The sequence below is a fragment of the Neomonachus schauinslandi genome, chromosome 13, assembly GCF_002201575.2.
Source record: "Neomonachus schauinslandi chromosome 13, ASM220157v2, whole genome shotgun sequence".
In the NCBI taxonomy this organism is placed as follows: domain Eukaryota; kingdom Metazoa; phylum Chordata; class Mammalia; order Carnivora; family Phocidae; genus Neomonachus; species Neomonachus schauinslandi.
This window is the reverse complement of record NC_058415.1, coordinates 51,771,870-51,792,601: the sequence shown is the minus strand read 5'-3', so window position 1 is coordinate 51,792,601 and position 20,732 is coordinate 51,771,870.

The following is a 20,732-nucleotide window of genomic DNA, read 5'->3' as shown; positions in this document are numbered from 1 at the left end:
AGATAATAATTATCTCTTCCAACAATACTTTGATGAAGAAAACCTCAGTGTAGTTTCTGGAACTGAGGGATGACCATTCATAAACCAGTCACATGCAATGAGTGCCTAGGAGGTAGCTTTGACATATGATTATGTAAGGATGTGTAGCTAACAACTAACTAAGAGCATAATCAGAATAAGTAACCGTGGAAATATAGTGGCAAAGATGATACAAAAACAAAGGAAAAGAATACTAATAGGGTTGGGGAAAGAGCATCACTATCTTACAATTTGGGTAGGTCCTCTTGTTACAAAACAAATGTAAAAATAGTAAGCATTATCTAATTAGATAACTAGTAATTAATCCTTTATACAGACAGTTCCACAAAAGGTTCAAACTGACTCACAGGAAATACAATAAAAAAGATGGTGTGTGTGTGTGTGTGTGTGTGTAGAGGAAATATATGAAGATGCAGGTATAATTATAGATACATGTATATGGAGATGAATGAGGTCTAGGAAAAATACAACTAAGTGAAAATAGTTGCTACAGTGACACTGTAAACCTGGCTTTGAATATCCTGAAATCCAATATTAAAGGGCATTCCGTGGAACACTAGCCCCTGGTGACATTCAGTAAATAAAAGTGCTCAGTGTCAAATAACTTTTGAAAAAACTATATACACTCTGTGATCCTTTTTGGAGACTCAAAGTAGACTCTAGAATAGTAATGCTCTGATGAACCACAAGAAAAAAAATTGTTTTTTAGCCCATTGATTCCCAAACATATTGACCATGTAATCCATTTTTATTTGTTTGCTTCTTTTCACACCCATTATATCCCCATAAAATCGTGTTCCACTGAATACCCTGGGATCCAGAGCTCAGTGCTATTAGTTAATAACAAGGGTTGTATTCTAATTATAACATTTGCTGATGCAGATCTATCTAATTTATTCCATTGGTGCTGATACTTTGATAGGGCATTTTCCTTGATTCTATTTATTGATCATTTTATTATTGTCTTATTTTATAGTATATATTTCCTGTGGGTCCATTCACCTTCTTTTTGGAAATCTTTGACAAGACATTAACTAATTAAGCAACGCTTATCCCAATTCAGCCATGACTTTGATTTTCAGAATCCTTCTGTGTATCATTACAGGCTCCTTACTCTTCCCCTGCCTCAGAAAGAAACTAAGTCCCTCCAAAATGGTTAAATGAATTATGGTATATGAACACATTGAAATACTATGCTGTCATTTAAAATCATCCTTTATAGGAATACTTAATATTACATAATTTTTTCACTGTATATTATTGTGTAAAATAGAGCCTCAATCATTATATGTGGAAGGCTATAGATTTTGTTGTAGTTTTAAGAATGGAATAATTCCCTGCTTTTTGTTTCTCTAAGCATCTGAAAATTTGTTTAATGTTTAATTATTTATTCAGCACCTACTAGGTCCTAAGTTCTACAGTATGTACTAGGGTTACAGCAGTGAACAAAACAAAGCCCTTGCTTTAAAGAGTTTACATTCTAGTACACAATAAACATGCACTGATTTTTTATTTGTCAGAGAGCATGAGCAGGGGGGAGCAGCAGGCAGAAGGAGAAGCAGGCTCCCTGCTGAGCAGAGAACCTGACATTGGGCTAGACCCCAGGACCCTGGCACCATGACCTGAGCTAAAGGCAGACACTCAATCGACTGAGCCACCCAGGTGTCCCCACATGCACTGTTTTGCACAATAAAAAGTAGCTAAGGATTGTAATGAGATTTCCCACTCCCTATTTGTTTACATAAATTTAGGTTGAGAATATATGTCTGAGCAGTGCCCATTACTGAAGACATTCCAAGAAAATTATTTTGTGCCATGACCCAAGCTTAGGATAGAGAGTTATAACCATTATTTATTGAGCATTTACTTTGTGCCAGGCATTTTCCTTATGTTTCTCTCAGCTCATTATTCCTATTTTACATTTGTGAAAATAGAGGCTCACGAAAGTTAGGTTACTTGTCCAAGATTTGTGAAAATAGAGGCTCACGAAAGTTAGGTTACTTGTCCAAGATTATACACTAAGATGAAATCACCAGAGCAGGATTTGAGCCAGGGTTTTCTGCATTGGAAGTCCCTCTTTTGTTTTGTTTTTTTCTAAGCAATATATATGACTCTGAAGGAAACGTTAATGTAAAGTGTTTCTGGTGGAAAAGCCAGAAAAAGCTTCGCAACCACCTCTAAGAGAGAATCACCACTCTAAAAACTAATAAATGAGCTTTCACTTCCAAGTTTTTTTAGTGGTTTTCAGAGAGTTATTAGCTGATAACCTCTGCATCAAAATTGCCAGTTGTATTCATTAAAAATACAGTTCACTGTTTGCCATCTTGGATATGCCGAGTGAAACTTTCAAGAAGGGTGTTATAATTCAGTTGTGCCCCCTCCAAATTTCCTGTGTTGTAAGTCCTAGCCCCCAGTGACTCAGAATGTGCTCTTACTTAGAAATAGGGTCTTTGCAGATGTAATTATCAAGCTAAGATGAAGTCATACTGGAGTAAGGTTGGTCTCCCATCCAATATATGAGTGGTGTCCTTATAAAAAGGGGAAACATGGACACACACACACACAGGAATAATGCCACTGAAAATGATACCTACAAACCAAGCATGCCAGACTGCCAGCAAAGCTGCAGAAGTAGAGAGAGGGAAGGAATAAATTCTCCCCCACAGCCCTTAGAAGGGACCAACCCTGCCAACACCTTGATTTTGGACCTCTAGCCTCTGAAATTGTAGGACAATAAATTTCTGTTTGTTTAAGTCATTCACATTGTGCTACTCTGTTACTGTAGCCCTAGCAAACTGATGTACCAGAGAACCAGCATTAAAGCACGTATCCCAGGTGATTCTGATGAATGCTAGAGTCTGTGAATCAATGAACCAGAATCAGCTTATTTGAGAGAGAGGACAACAGCAGGTGCCAGAGCAGTGGCACATTTATTTTAAGAATTTAAAGGTAGCCGGGGCATTTAAAAAGGAGGACGAGAAAGAGGAAACGCAGCAGGAGAGGAAGAAAGGAGGAGAGAAGAGGAGTGTAAGCAGATGAGAAGCTCAGCATCAGAAGGCAAGCTAGCTTACGTGACAGGATCTCTTCCACAGGAAAGGGGAAAATAAAACAGAGACATTGGAATCTTAAAGATAGGTGTATGATTTAGAAGCAGGGAGGCAATAGGAAAAAACAAACAAACAAACAAAACCCTGAATCTTCTAGCCCAGTAGCTAAAGCTAATAACTGGTCAAGTAGCCAGGTCAAGTTTCTTGTACAGTGATTTATTTATTTAATTTTTTAAAAATTATTTTTCTGTAGAATTACCTTAGTATTTAAATGCATCAAAACCAAAGAAAACCTTCATTTTATTTTCTAACACTTTGTCATTGAAATGTTAAAATGCTGATAGTATTCTGCACGGAGAAATTTGTAATCAAAATAGATGCTTGGAGGACACTTATTTACTTATGTATCACTTCTTTTATATTAAACAGACCTATTGCAATTAAAATATTCAACTTCACAGAACAATTAAACTTACATGCAGATTTTTTAAAATTTTTTTTGAAAGATTTTATTTATTTATTTGACAGAGAGAGACACAGTGAGAGAGGAAACACAAGCGGGGGAGTGGGAGAGGGAGAAGCAGGCTTCCCGCCGAGCAGGGAGCCCGACGCAGGGCTCCATCCCAGGACCCAGGGCTTGATCCCAGGACCCTGGGACCATGACCTGAGCCGAAGGCAGACGCTTAACGACTGAGCCACCCAGGCGCCCTTACACGCAGCTTTTTATCAAGAACATTTTGCATCAAAAGAGTCAGGCCTTTAGAGAAAGTATATTCTAACTAAATACTGAATTTTCAGAAGTAATTGTATTTTTGAAGGCATATGCAAATGTTTGGTTTTTCCTTAAGAAAACAAAACGGTCTCTGCTTTGGGAAAAGCATCGCTCTAACCTACATGGCCTAGTTCTCTTTTATACAACGAGAATGCTACCCCAGATCAAGCCTGTGCCATTCATCTTAGAAACGTGAAGTCTTATTTTTTCTCTCAAATTTGGAGGCCTTTTTTTTTTTTCCTTTCTAAAAGGAATAAAATAGATAAAACTGGAAGGAAATTGGTAAGTCATTAAAAACAACTCAAACCTAGACCCCACACTTTTTGCTTAAAATAACCCCAGAGGGAAACTTGCCCATCTTAGTCATGATTTTGCAGTGTTTCACCCTATTAGCAGGAACGACATTAGCTTAAATGCTCTTTGTATCAGGTAGCCCCTGATAGCTCTGCATTTCTTGTGATCATAAAACTCCTTTCTGCTTTTAAAAATTCCCTGTTTTAGAGAGTGTTTTGTCGTCTTTGTGTTTGTTTGTTTGCTTGTTTGTTTTCTAATCAGACTTCATTTTACACAGGAAGTTTTCCTTTCTTCCTAAATTAAGTTTAACTGACATTTGAAATTGCATTTCAGCTCATACAAAGTAACCATGAAGGTCTTTATTTAGTTATCTTTATGACTTATGGTTTTGGAGTCCTGTAGTAATACTTTAAATTATTATGATTATGATTATGATTATCTTATGCTAATCATTTTGGGGAACTTATATTTTCATGTATTTTCTGGAATTGGATTCAGTAGGATGACATATCATATGTCTCTCTATTATTGGTATAATGTCAGTTTGAAGATAGAAAATGTATTAGGCATTTGTCAATTCAGATTAGCAGAAACAGATATTGACTGAGAGAGACACATTCATTTGAAATGTAAGAATCAAGCTGAATTACCTCAAAATGAAGAAGGTAGCCCATAGTCTTCCAAACTACTGAGCATATTAGAAAAAATAACCATGGGATTTAATGAAACCCATGCCTTCATTACAAAGCATTAATTGATTACTTATAATGTGCCAAGCAATATGCTAAGTAGGCAGTGGGAATAAAGATAAGTAAAAATCTAGAGCGAAGTTAGGTAAATAAGTAAAAGGCTGCAACGCTGTGTAATAAGAGCTATGATATATGTACACACAAGACTAGTGTTCTAGCAAAACTGGGCTTCACAGAAAAACAGGATTGTAGATGGTGACTTTTTTCAAACAGTAATGGAAAAGAAATTATCTAGGAAATCTTCATAATATTCTGAGCAAATCTTTCAATAAAGTTTTTACTTTAATGGGGCACCTGGATGGCTCAGTTGGTAAGCATCAGACTCGGTTTTGGCTCAGGTCCTGATCTCATGGGTCGTGAGATCGAGCCCCAGGTCAGGCTCCGCACTCAGTGGGAGTCTGCTTAGATATTTTCTCCCTCTGCCCCTTACTTGCTTATGCGCGGTCTCTCTCTCTCTCTCTCAAATAAGTAAATAAATCTTTTTTTTTTAAGTTTTTACTTCAATTTCAGTGAAGAGAATTGTTAAACATTGGCATCTTTCAACAGAGACTGAGCCAGAGCACTTGTCAGGAAATCATTAAAAACATTGCAAAGACATAGATGGGACATTTAAGGTCCATTTTGATTCTGAGATCCTATGATTCCATAAGACTGTATATGAACATACTGGCACACTTGTCCTAAACTTTACCAAACTAGATGTTGGAGATGCACTAAACAATAGGGTCATCTTTTTCTTAGCTACTGCTATAGAGTCTCCTTGAAAGTTTTAATGGTAGTTAAGAATTCTCAGCAGCTGAAAGTTCCTCAAGACAGTTCCATTTTAAAAATACTTTTAGCATATTAAAAAAGAAAAGGAAGAAATGGCAAAATGAGTTGAAAATAGGAATATTTTCTCCACTTTTGCATAGGTATGCATGTAATAGTAAAAAGCTGGAAAAGCAAACATATGCGGTTGGTGTAAAATAAATTCACCTCTGTCTTCATTCTCACTCTTCCTAGAAGCAACCTCTGTGACATTTCTTGTACGTACCCATGCAAAGATAATTTATGGATACTTGAGCATGTGGTGTAAGTAAATACATGCACATTTACACTTAATACAAATGGTAAAACTCTATACATACCATTCTGTAAGATGCTTTCAGCAATCTTTTCATATTTGTGCAAATAGAACTCACATGATTTTTAATAAGACATTCTAATTTACCTTGAAAGACCACTACTGATGGATATTTAGATATTTTTACTCTATGTCATTCCTCAAATATGTATCTGTGGAATAAACTCCTAGAAATAAAATGCTCCAGTAAAAGTGTATGTGCATGTAATTTTGATAGCTATACCACATTACCATCCTAAAGTTTCAACCAAATTTCCCTCCCATTTATATAATGTGTCCACCAACACCTTTATCAGCATGGTGCATTATCAGATTTATCCTAATTTTCCCAATCTGTTAGGAAAAAAAAATTAGTATCTCACTTTTCAGTGTTACTTTGCATTCTTTTATAATGAATGGGGATGATCAGTAGCCTTTTGTGTTTTCTTTTATGCAAATTATCTATTTCTTGTTGATTTGGGAAAGTTTTTTTAAGATGATTAGCCCTCTGTGGTATGAATTCTAAATATATATTTTTTCTGGTTTGCTGTTTATCTTTTGACTTGATAATTTTTATGCCATGCAAATTCTCCTGAATATTTATACATTGAATTTATACATTTTTTTCCTTTTAATAGTTTCAAAGTGTTATATAATATTTAGAGAAACCTTCCTGGATCTGAGATTCCTAAAGAATATGTACCCAGGGTTCCTTCCAGATTTTACTGCTTTTTTAAAATCTGGGATCCATCTAGAATTCATATTGATAAAACAATGACATATACTCCAACTTTATTGTTTTTCTGGATTATTACTGACTAATAGCATTTTATTGAACAATCCATGCTATTCCTACTGATTTGACACGTCATCTTTATTACATTTATTATAAACTACATTTAATTTCTGGTCTTTTTAACCAATTTTGTTAATCTGTACTATACTGTTTTAGATATTTTTGCTTTATAACATGTTTTAGTACTATGTAGACTAGCTTCTCTTAATTATTCTGTTCTTTTCCCTCAGAATTTTCCCAGGTAGCCTTGCTTATATTTTTCCAAATAAATTTTAGATTTAACTTGTCTAGATTTAGAAAAAAATATATCTAGGGGTATTCTTTTTAAGTTTATTTATTTATTTAGTAATCTGTGCACCCAGTGTGGCACTGAAAATCATGACCCAGAGATCAAGAGTCACATGCTCTTCCAATTGAGCCAGCAAGATGCCCCAAGAAATCTAGGGGTATTTTTTACTATGATTCCCTCAGTTTTTCAGATTAGCTTAGGAGAGCCGACATCCCTATAATGTTGCATCTTCCTAAGAAAATGGCACAATTTTGCACATTTAAATCTTTTTGTTTCCTTGTCAAAGTTAAGAATTTAGTTCATTTAAATTCTTCATACTTTTGTCAAGCTTATTCCTAGATATTACATATTTTTGTTTCCATTGTAAATTGAGTCTTTTCCTTTGATTTTCTTTGTAAATGGCTATTGTTTGTGTATATGTATATAGTCAGTTTATTCCAGCATGCTAATTTTGAGCACTTCACTTATTGTAGTTGTTTGCATTGTCAGGCATGTTTTACCCCTTCTTTTCTTTCTATAATTTCTATGTCACTTTGTTTTACATACATTTCTCAGGTAGCATTTACTTGGAGTATTTTTATTGAATTTACAAGCTTTTCCTTCTAACTAAGGAATTTGGCCACTTTTTGTTAGGATGCCTAGGTTAGGTCTTCCTTCCGTCCTTATGAGAGAAATATGACTAAGGAATTGAGAGAATGAAGCCTGGAGTCCGATATCTGTCTTCAGCTCAACAATCAATTAGCTGCAGAGCCTTTGGCAATTTATTTTACTTTTCTTGCCTCAATTTCCTCATGCATAAAATGAGGATTCTACTGGTATCTTTCACAGAATTATGGTTAAGTATTAGGTCAGTATTTGTAAAGGATTTAGAAAAGTGCTTGGCGTGTGCTGTTGGCTACTATTACTATATTTTATGTCATAATTCATAGTCTATATTCAATTTCTTTTGTTATGTATTTCTTATAATAAACAATGGCTAAACAAAATGAACAGTTTGTGTTTTGGTTCTAGTGGTTACATTTATATCAGTAACTTTATATAATACTTTTCTATATATTTTCAGTTTTCTGAGAAATTACCTGTTGGCTCCTTATGAGTCTTGATGTAATTAATATAGTTCCACTTTCTCCAATTATCCAATTATAGTGTATATTTTTACTAAGTGCTCACTTTTATACCTTTCAAAATCCTTAAATTTTTATTTGCTATTTCCTTAAATATCCTTAAATAACCCAAACTATACCACTTACAAGGGTATGGAGCTAACTTTTCTTGCTAAACCATGTTTTTTTAGCAACCTGCTTACTGTGTATATATGTCTTAATACACGATCTTACTGCTGAAAATAGTTGAAAAGTAAAGATCCCTTCAGTAAAGTGTTTTCAAAACATTTCTGCTGACAGCAGTCAACATTAATGACACAGCAGTATCTATTTAAAATGCATTTTGAGTATCTGTCATTCAAGCAGTCTTATCTTTTATCCCTGTATATATTTAATATTAAGAAATCATAGGAGACATTAGTTTCATTTCTCATACACTACAAATAACTTAGTTAAGGAAGTTAAAGAGCAGCATATATGTGAGTTTGAAACACAAATTCCTAATTAATCATATCTTGCATTAAAATAGCACAATAAATGGAAGACAGCCTTGGTAAATGTGAGTCTAGCTGTTATACTGAAGAATAAATAGGACTACAACCCAATGCAAAGCATTGGGGTTGAAACCATATTTATAATAATAACATTGGTAGTAGCATAAAAAATATTTCACAAAACATTTGAAATCCCAGCATAAATTTTTGAGAGCATCAGGGTAATCTATCTTTGCATCTTGATTCCTCTAGGAATAAATTAAATTTGTACTATGCCAGTAACCATCAAATATGAACCATTCAGCAGTATATATTATGACATACTAGTTAGATTCTTCTACATCTCTGCAATTATCTCTTGCCCTTAATGTTTTGAGTATGTGACTCACTGAGTACTGTTGAAATTGGTTTTTCTTGTGCCCCCTGGGAAGGAAGCAGCAGCTTCAAAGACAAAATTTTAACATAGAAAAATGTATTTTCAAAAATATGCAGCCTAAAGCACATATCAGATATTGTGTATTTGTGTCTATGCTGAGTCAAAAGAGAATCCAGTTTGGCCCACTCTGATAAACTGATTAATCAAAAATAAAACCAGTAGTGAGCATAAACTCTTATTGTTTTTTAAAAAAAATGTGACTCATAGATTTTTGCAATGATAGCATTTAAAAGCACATAGAAACAGATTGGCTTTGGATTAAGTCATCTAGACTAAGCAGAGCCATGTCACCACCAGAACTGGGCCAGGGGGCTATGGCACACCATAATCAAAGATGAGAGAGAGAGAGATTTAGATATCAAGTTAGAAGTCAGATATACAAATCTAGTGTCAGTGGGAGGCTCAGGATGGATATGAAAATTTAGGAGCCATCAGCATATAGATTGTATGTATAGCCCAAGGACTAGAGGAGATAACTAGATAGGAAAGAGAAGGTGACCTAAGACATGCACTTGGGCACAATTTAGTGGTCAAGTAGGGGATGAAGACCCAGAGAAGCTGATTGGAAAGTAGCCAGTGAGTCAGAGGAAAATCAGGTCATTGTAATTTTATGAGAGTCAGGGGGAAATAATGTTTCAAAAAGATGGATAGTTTAGATCTTTAGATGCTGCTGAGAGGTCAAGAAGATAAGGATAGAGATGTGACCATTGGATTTACCACTGAGGTTATTGGTAACATGTATTCATACCATATAGTTTCCCTAAGCTTATATCATGTTCCTGACATTGAGTATGCACAAAATAAATGCTCCTTAATTATTTGTGGAGAGGAAGGAAGAAAAAAAGGAAGGGAGGGACGGAGGCAAGAAAGGAGGAGAGGAGGAAGGAGGAAGGAGAAAAAGGAGGAAGGGAAGGCTGGATAAATAAACTGATAATGATAAATTGCATTCTTCTTGCCTGGACAAAAACTGATACTTGCTTTTGTGAGACGCTGGTTAGAGAATGAAATCAAAGTCCAGGAAAAAGTGGAAGTCTGCAGACTTGATTGTAAAATACCTCCTCCATTGACCACTATGACCGGGAGTTATTTCATTCATTTATTTATTTTTACACAGAGATGTCTCCTTGTCAGTAAGCCCAGCTTTGCATGCCTAGAGCGAGCTTAGCCATGGACCTTTTTCATGCTTTTTCTTAAACTCTGTTCAGGGGGCTATGATTTCAGATTGGCCATTTATTTTAAAGAAATTAAGAAACAAAGACTGAGCAGCTGCTTTGGTGCATAAGACAGGCTGCCTTCAAAATCCTAATTGGCACCTAGCTGGTAAAGAGCAAGATAATTTTCTCCACTTATGCAATTGCAGATCATTGGGTCATTGCAGTGCAAAACTGCAAGTGTGCAGACATGTGTTTGGTACGTTCATTATTAAATTCTCATCATTCTTTAATGTAATTCTATTTTTATTTAGTGTTTCTTCAGCACAAGTATATGTCATCAATTAATCTGGCCTGGTTGTGGTATGCCCTGCCCCAGCCCCTCCTGATGAATAGCTAGCTCACTTTGTACCTGCAGATCCAATGAATAGAAAAAATTCAAACACCAGCAACTTCACCTTCCATTGACACAGTCCTTTTGTTTGTTTGTTTGTTTGTTTTTGTCTTTAGCAATATGGGGGAGGTTATAGAACCCTGTGAGACTCTGCATAAGCCATGGATTTCCTCCCTAGAAAAAAGGCAGGCACATCCCAAATTCTACAGTTTGGGGGAGTTTATCTACCCCATTTATGGACAAATCAACCTAGAAAATTCTGAAGGTGTGGGGAAGACAATCTGGCATCAGAATCAGGGTGGACCTGAGGAGACTACTGAAAACAAGGCTTTCTTAGCCAAACTGAATCAGAATTTCTACCATTTACTAAAGGTTTGAAAATTTTATAGTAGTGCAATCTGAGGGTGCGTGGGTGGCTCAGTCGGTGAAGCATCTGCCTTCGGCTCAGGTCATGATCACACACACACACACACACAGCCTCAGAGTGCTGCCTTGATCACAACTGCTTCAAGCTCTCTCTTCTCCATGGAGTATTGGGCACTGGTTGAAGCATTGAAAATTTAATCATCTCTTAAATCTTGCTTCTTTCCCTCCTAATTAATATTAGAAAATTGATCACTGGTTGGCTATCTTTCATTTTCTGAATGGCTTGAAAAGGTGCATAAGAATAACCTCAAGAACTTTGTTCTGAATCTGCAGGACAGTCTGTACCTAACACAGAAATTGGCCTCAGAATGTGAATTTTCTACTACAAAGCCTCTAATCTTTGCCACGATTCTCTTTGTAGTTGATACAAACTTTTAGACCCTCTTCTATTTTTTTTTTCTTTTCTTGTCCCCCTTTCCCAGTCTTAAGGATGATGGTGTTCCAAAAATTAATTTGAAAGTCCTTTGTTTTGAAATTGGAGCACATCGTGTCTTGATAATCACACATAAATGATGGTAATCCCATCCTAAAGGGCCTCTTTGATCCGACACAGTGGGAATAACATTATTTCTTGATTCTGGGAACAGGGAAGCATGTACTGTAGACATGGTCACCATATGTGCATTTTCCTTGACTTGTCCCCACTTTCCAAACCTTGTTCTTAGAAACCATCAGAATGTCTAGGAAAGGCCTGTCGTCTTTCTGACCATCTCTTAGATACAAAGTGGTAGGAAGAAAATCAGTCATCCCAACTTTTGGTTATAGAGGAGAAGATAATTGTAAATTTTCCTTTCCTAAAGCAGAGCCTTTCCCGGGCAAACTTACGGGAAAGATAGTCTCAGATCTCTCCCCTCTGGGCCCATCAACTCTGCCCTTGCAGTGCCTCCACTTTAGGAGGTGATGTTAAGAGAGCCGGGCCATTAATAAGTAGAGGCTGTTTATAAATTTGATGTTGACAAATCAAGATATGCCACACCTGAAAGAAGGAAACAATTTAGCTTTAAAAAAAAACCATACTGTATTTTATGTATCAAAAGGAGTTATCTGAACTATTAAAGAAACAGGTAGTGCAGTGTAATGTTCATCCACACAGAAAGAGAAGCCCTGAGTGAATAAGAAAAAATTAACTGTGAGTTAGCCTGGGGACAGCTCATTTTAAAAGCCTGTCAGCCATTTAGTTCCACACAAAGGTTTTGAGCCTTGGACAGCAGAAGAAATGATTTGGCCTAAAGAGGGGCCAAGCAGAAACATTTAGAGTCCAAAGCAAATAGCAGAGAAAAATGAAAAGGGATTAATGAACCTATTCTAAAAAGCAACTAATTACAAGCTTGGATAGCTGAGACCAGAAACTATGAAAGTGTCTGAGGTGACTAGTATAAGGGAGAAAGATAAAGAAGCAAATCATCATTTAGAATTAGGAGGCAATTACCTAGTACTTCGGGGTTTCAACACTTGAAATTCTTTTTCTAGTTTTAGCATAGAATTAAATCAGAAGTCAAGACTATGGAAAGGCCTTAGAGATCATGCTATCATATATGTGTTATGAAGTAAACGACTGTGAACCCTTGTTTAAATTCGTTGATATGCGTGTGTTTGCCCAACACAAAAGATTTGTAACTCCTTCCTTCTCTCTTTAATTTTAAAGTGTTCATGCCTGCCCCAGATTTTTATTATGAACTCTGGATTTGAAATAAGCATTGCAAACTTAAAAAGTCAGAAATCGACCTGATCTTCACCCCCAAATTTGCTCCTCCTGCAGTGTTTCCCTTTTTGGATAATGGCAATGCTCTTCATCCCATAGTACAAGCCCAGAACTTTGGAGTCATCTCTGAACGCTCTCTTTGTTTTCCATCCATCAGGAAATCCTGATGATTCTTTTTTTAAAATATCCCCACAACTGCCTTCCCTGTGTCCATCCTGATCTCAGCCACCATTATTTATTTCCTGGAAGATGGCTGCAGTCTCCTAACTGGTCTGCTTGTGTCTACCACTGACTCCTCCCACCTGTTCTCAACACAGCAGCAAGAGGGATCCCCTTGGGGCGCCTGGGTGGCTCAGTTGTTTAAGCGACTGCCTTCGGCTCAGGTCATGATCCTGGAGTCCGGGGATCGAGTCCCGCATGGGGCTCCCTGCTCGGCAGGGAGCCTGCTTCTCCCTCTGACCCTCCCCCACTCATGTACTCTCTCTCTCTCTCTCATTCTCGCTCTCTCAAATAAATAAATAAATCTTTAAAAAAAAAAAAAAAAAAAAGAGGGATCCCCTTGAACATATGTGAGATCATGTCATTCCTTTGCTCTAAACTTCTAATAATTTCATGTCTCACCCCAAAGAAAAGATGAAATAAATCACAATAGCCTGTAAAGTCCTGGGGATCTTATGCCAGTCATTTCTCTGATCTCATCTGCTCCCACATCTGTCCCTGCTCATCCTCTCCAGTGTCCTGGCCCCTTTGCTATTTGTCACATATGCCAGGGCCGCTCCCACCTCAGGGCCTTTGCACCTGTGTTTCCTCTACCTGGGACTCTTTTTTCCCTAGATATCTGCCTGGCTCCTTCCCGTACCTTTTTCAATTCTTTACTCACTTAAATCTTCCTGGACCACCTACATAAAACTACAGTTCTGCACCTCCCCACTACTCCCGCCACTCCCTACTCATTCTTAATTTTTATTTTTCTCCATGGAACCTATCTCTATATAACCTAATATATATTTTTCTTATTTATTTTGTTCATTGTCTGTCTCATCTATCTAGAACATAAGCTTTATGGGAACAGGGATTTTTTTCCCCCCTCTTTCTTTCATTGTTGAATCCCCAAGACCTAGGGCAATAACTGGCCTACAGCAGGTCTTCAAAAGTATTTGTTGAATGAAGTATATACCCCATTTATGATTACAGTACCCTACACAAACACTGAAACAATAGCTTCACTTGTACCTCCTAGTGCCAGAGAGTAAGATTAGATCCTTCATGGACTTGCCCTACATATCGTAGGAGCCTCTTTTTATTTAAGAAATAACAGCTTGCATCGGAATCTCCCTCTCTCCAGACTGTTCTAGTCCCTCTATTAGCTGTGGTCAAGGCAAGCCCTGAGACCAGGAAGGATGTGAACGACTGGGTCAAAGACAGATAAGTGGAAGGATTCTCAGACTCTCTCCTGGTAGTTCTTCTTCTCTGACCCAGCACCTCAGATGTAGTAATGCTATTTTTATCCCTTGTATCCCTCTCCAAGAAGCACAGAAGAAGCCTGAACTGGTTCATGTTTGTCTGGGCCCCGCAGATCCTACCTGAGAAAGAATCTGGTACCCAGAAACTTCTTGGAAAGAAGGAGATTACCCCCAGGGTGATGGATGGGTATCAGGTGTGCTTCTGTCAAAGGTCTAATCATACAATAAAGTCAAGAAGGCAAGGGCATGAAGCTGGATCCAGAATAGTATGGGGGTGAAAAGAATCAGAGGGTGAAAAGAGGTTAAAGCCAGATAAATGGAAATGGAAGAAGATAGGTGGGTAGGGACAAGTCCTGAAGAATCTAACATCCGGAATGATAAGACTCTGTTCTCTAATTTTATTAAATCCACCTAGATAAGATCATTTAGTGATTAGGACTTAGGCTTCCTATCAAAAAGAATGAAATCTTGCCATTTGCTGTTGCAAATGGATAGAACTAGAGGGTATTATGCTAAGTGAAATAATGAAAGACAAATGCCATATGATTTCCCTCCTATGTGGAATTTAAGAAACAAATTTAAGAACATGTAGGGGAAGGGAAGGAAAAATAAAATAAGAGGAAAACAGAGGGAGGCAAACCATAAGAGAATCTTAACTCTAGGGAACAAACTGAGGATTGCTGGAGGGGAGGTAGGTGGGGGTTGGGGTAACTGGGTGACGGGCATTAAGGAGGGCACTTGATGTAATGAGCACTGGGTCTTATATAAGACTGATGAATCACTCAATTCTACCTCTAAAACACTATATGTTAATTAATTGAATTTAAATAAAAAATTTTAAGAAAAGAAAAAAAAAAGACTTAGGCTTCCTAAGATAGTCTTTTATCCCCTTTGTATCTCAAAATATACTTTTATAAATGACTCTTCTGTAAGTTGTCAGACTATAAGATATACAAGTACAGATTTCTTAACCACTATTTAGAATAACTGATTTAGACCAATGTCTAAAAACTGTTTTAGATAATTCTTATGGACTATAAAGTCATAGGAGTGTCTTTAGGCATCAAAGCTTCAGATGTGACTAAGGGGAAAAAAAACCAAACCTGTGAATGGAAAAAAGTACTGGAAATTATATTATGGCTGTTCAGTTTCAAAAACTGCATCCCAATCTTCTGATGGATGTTAGCAGTGAAGAGTGGGAGGTGAAGACTCTTTTGGACAAATACATTGGGGCAAAAATTGGTTAAATACCATGACTGTACAGCTTCTCAGAGCCACTTAAGACTTATACTAATTGTGATATACCATAAAGGGAATAAAATAGGCAACACTTTTCCACCCTGTTATGGAAAGGTTTACAAGACAGATTTTATTACAATTGTAAAGACATGTAAGAACGTCTCAAACATTTTGCATTGTGCATAAGATTGAAAAAAATTAAAATTTACATGCAAGACTTCATCACTCTTTGCTTTTTGCACACTGGTGAACTCTGATTGAATGTGTTATCATTACCGAATTTATTTACCCTTGAAAGGAGATCCAGAAGAGGGCAGTGCTTAGATCAAAGGAATAATTTTCAAAAGGTGCTGTTTGGGGAAAACTTATGCCTAGGCTGGATGCAAGTTCAGAGTATCCGCCTTCCTGACACTTCTCAGACTAATCATCTACTTTACCTACCCATAAATCCAGCTCTGCTCTTGTCTCTCCAAAGTTTTGGAGTTTATTTTTTTTAATTCCTCCTGTCCTTCATCAGCCATCACCCCATTAGTATGCTCTCCAGAGAAGAAAGACTTTATACGTAGATATTTGCCTCCTGGGTCAGACAAAGCAGCAGATGTTTTCTGGTACTATGTGTACAGGTAGTTATTTTCGGCCTTTTCCATTTAGCTTCGTTCTTGAAAGTTGGATGCTGAAGTTTTCTGTTGTTATTACTTTCTTCTTTTAGAAGAAATCCCCACATCCTTTCTGAATTCTATCCCTAGCCTATTTCTCCCTACCTTTCTCTGTCTCTCTATCCACCTGAGTCTCCACCCCCTTCCTTTCTCATGTTCCTCTCTCTTCCCCTCTCCCACTTTGTCAGTCATTTAGATAAACCATACTATCAAGTTCAATTTCAAAAGTAAGATTTAGGAATAGTGCAGCCTTTGGTGAAACTGTCGTGGTAGAAGTGGTAGTAGAAAAAGATGGGCTTCGGTGTCAGATCAGATGTACCTCAGCATACCACTTGTTGGCTCTTACCTCCAGCAAGTTACTTAAGAGCTACAGGTACCATAAGAGATGGTGATATCTAACTTGTGGGAGTATAGAGATTATTAAAACGGCATATATGAAAATACCTGGATTTTCTCATTAATACTTCCTATAGGGAACCTCTCATTCCTGATTACCCTCCTGGGTCCCCCAGAACTTCCCCACATAAGTTGCAGAGAGCCCCTTCCTGGCAGCCCTTGCTGGCCTTGTTCTTTAATCCAGAAACATGATGGCAAATAAGTTTCCTCTAAAGCACCAACTCCAAAAGATTAGTGATGGCTGCCTGGAGGGTTATATTGAGAAGGGTCCTGAGCCCAGATAGGGCTCTGAGAACAAGAGTGTCACGATTGGTTGGTAATGTCTGTCTTTTGCATGAGAAGGAAGCTGCAACATAGGAATTTGCCAATCCTGCTCCAACCCTTTTTCTTCTTTTTCCTTTCCCAAATTTTACTATGGTGACCCCATCTTCTTGGGCTCTTATAGTGGCCTTCCAAAATAGCATATTTTTACATAAGCTCATTCCCAAGAAGGTATCAGTTTGGGCTGATGGTACCTTGTATACTTCCCTGCAGGGACACTTACATATTTACAGGCTGGATCTGAATCTAATGGTGGAATATCATGCTATGTCCTTGCAACGGTTTTCTCTAGTCACGTTGTGGAACACTCATCATCTGTTATAAGGTCCCTGCTGCGAGTACTCAACTCTGTCATTGGTTTGTGAATGCAATCATAGATACTAAGTAAATGAATGAGTGTGGCTGTGTTCCAATAAAACTTTATTTACAAAAATATGCAAAGAGCTAGATTTCACCCATGCATCAGAGTTGCTGACCCCTGCATGAAAGCTACATTCTGTGCACACTAACTCATTATTAGTGTGATTCTGATTCTGATTCTGGATGCCGGGACATGGGAATTGGCCCTGCTGCTGACATTATCAGAGAAATCTGAACAGGCCTTGTGTTCTGTGAGTTTCAGTGAACTGTAAGCAGGGCTTGCTCCTTGCCATGAGTTTGAAAACTTTTCCCTGGGCTTCACAAAATTGCCTATACCCGTGGTTTTCAAACTTGAATGTATATCAGAATGATCCGGAGGGCTTACTAACACACAAATTGCTGGCCCCACCATCGGCATTTCTAATTCAGTAGTTCTGGGATGGGGTTGAGAATTTACATTTCTAACAACTTCCCAGGGGGCGTAGATGCTGCTGGTCTGGGGACTGCACTTGGGGAGCCACTGGCCTAAGCCATCCCCTTCGCCTAGAAAATCTGAGGTGCTCAAGAATGAGACACTATTCAAGCAACAATGAATGGAATTAGTTAATCCTCCAAACCCTGCTCATAGAAAATTTCTTGAACAATGTTTCTGCTTGATAAACTATTGGTAATTTAGATGCCTATAGCAGGCAGCCCAGAAAGTATAATCTGAAATCAATTGCTGTGCTGGTTCTTGGTAAGAGCTACAGCTCCAAGGAGAGCCAGCCCTAGACTTCCTATGCTTGCTGTCTTTCTCCAGGTCCATCCATCTCTGTTGGCCAGTGGTAGCAACTTACTTTAGCCTCTACAGCAGAGGTTTAGGGAAATGAGTCTCCACCTGAATCTCACAAAAATCAAACAGATTTCCTCACATATTAATACAATCTAAATTTCCCATGTGGATTTGTTACCATGAAAATACATAGGAGACTACATTGGCATATAGCTACCAATTTGACCACATTAACTAGACTAGTGAACAATCTATTGTTTATTCATCTCTTATGCAAATAGTGTGCATCCTGCTATGTGTGTGCATGTATGTGCATGTGTGTATGTGTGTGTGTGTGTGTGTGTGATAGGTGACACTCTTGGAGGTCTCTTTCTTGGGAGAGGAAAGAAAAAAATGATATTTATTGAATAAGTGGAATTGGCAACCATCCTGTTTCCTCTGAAAATCTTCTACTCACTAGCTATTCCTTGAATATTATCTTTTGAACAATGTTGTTTTGTCTAGGAAAAGCTTTATGCTGTTAGCAATCATTTATACTTGAGTAAAGGTAAAGAGAAGATGAAATGGGAGGGAGACACAGTAAAGGGAGATGAAGGAAACAGAACAGGGAGTTGATGTCAAGGAACTGGTCTTTCTGCCCCTTGCCTGAGAATAACCCTGGGGGCAAGTGTGCTAATACTAAGCAGAGGGAAGAATTTGCAAATGCTTTTCACACAAGTGTTGCTTTATTCACACATACGTGTAATAGTTACCTGGAAATTTCTTTTAAAATCTAAGACATAGAAAACTTCACACTAGTTAATAGGACAGATGCTCCAGCAAAGGGCTGCTTAATTCACTGGGGACCTTCATCTGTGAAGATAGGCCTGGCCAAGATACCCTCTGAAAGAAAGTTCACCTGAGAGAGTCAGTGCCTGGAATGAAGGCAGCCCAATGGCAGGTGATAAAACATACTCTCCCCTGCTTTGCCAACCTTGGAAAGCTGTCTTTGGTTTATAGAAAAGTTATATGTTTTTACTTCTCTAAGCCACACTGAAGGACCAGAAGACTGCTGCTCGCCCAAGGTCACATTGTGAGCAGCAGATCAATGATCAGGACAGATATGGGGGCTAATGTTGTTATAGACTTTTGAGCCCGTGATTACCCAAGTTGTGCTTACAATAATACATTTAAAGAAGAGAATGTATGATTCACTTCAAGTATTTAATTTTATGAGTTATTTGATTCTTTTTATTCTCATTTAAAGTACCAAAGAGTTCTAGCCACAAATATCTTAATAGGCACTCTTAGAAACCACACTTTTTCCTAGTGAGAAGAAAAGTAAGAAAGAAAGCAAAATGAGTAAGTCATTATAAACCTGGGATTCTGTATATTTCTGTAAGTAATTATTTAAGAGGAAATACTATATATCTATTTTATGATATAAAAGAAAATGTGTTAAAATTGAATTATTCCACTCACACAGTGGTCCAGCCCTAAGAGAATCTATTGGCCATGCTATAAATCTTTTCAAGTATTAGTTCCCAATAAGATATGGGAAGACCTTTTAATAAGTGGTTCTAGCAGACACCAATTCCATTTATTTAAAAAAAAAAAATTAACACTTGCTCCAAGCTGCTATTCAATTCATTTCAGTTGGCTCTATTATACCTTCACAAACTGTACTATCCTTTGAATCTCAATTCATCTCCTTTCAAATCTATTGGCTGATGTTAAAGGTGAAAACTGATATAGCTCAATGGAGCATGGATTCAGAAAAATTGAAAGTGGAGTGTGTATCATTTCCAACTTAGAAAGAAGCTAATAGAAGTTATTTTGCTGCACTAGATTATTCACTTGACTCTTTCCCACTGGAAAGTTTCTTGGATTGGAAACCCTCCAGCTATCAGTATTGATATGCATTTGACTAGAATCAATTATATTGTCATCACTAGAATAAAAACACAAGAATCCAGCTATGGAAAGAGCACATTTATAGAAGAAAATCCACAGTCTAAAGTGAACATAATTTTCAGTGTAAACTTTAACTTGTGAAGATGGAGAGCAAAGTATTCTCTAAACATTGAGAAGCTAATTTCCTGTTATCACTGAAGCTCTTTGCATGTTCCTTCTGTGCTTATCAAATCTTATGACTGTGATGAATATTATGCTTATAGCACTTTTTTATTTTATTTTATTATGTTATGTTAGTCACCATACAATACTTCATGGGTTTTTGATGTGGTGATCCACAATCCATTGTTTTCGTATAACACCCAGTGCTCCACGCAGTACGTACCCTGCTTAATACCCATCACTGGGCTAACCAATCCCCCCTCCCCCCCTCCCCTCTAAAACCCTGTTTGTTTCTCAGATTCCATAGTCTCTCATGGTTCATCTCTCCCTCCATTCCCTTCCCTCATTTTTCCCTTCCTTCTCCTAAAGTCCTCCATGCTATTCCTTATGTTCCACAAATAAGTGAAACCATATGATAATTGACTTTCTCTCCTTGACTTATTTCACTTAGCATCATCTCCTCCAGTCCCATCCATGTTGATGTAAAAGTTGGGTATTCATCCCTTCTGATGGCTGAGTAATATTCCATTGTATATATGGACCACATTTCTTTATCCATTCATCTGTTGAAGGGCATCTCAGCTCTTTCCACAGTTTGGCTATTGCGAACATTGCTGCTATGAACATTGGGGTGCATAGGGCCCTTCTTTTCACTACATCTGTGTCTTTGGGGTAA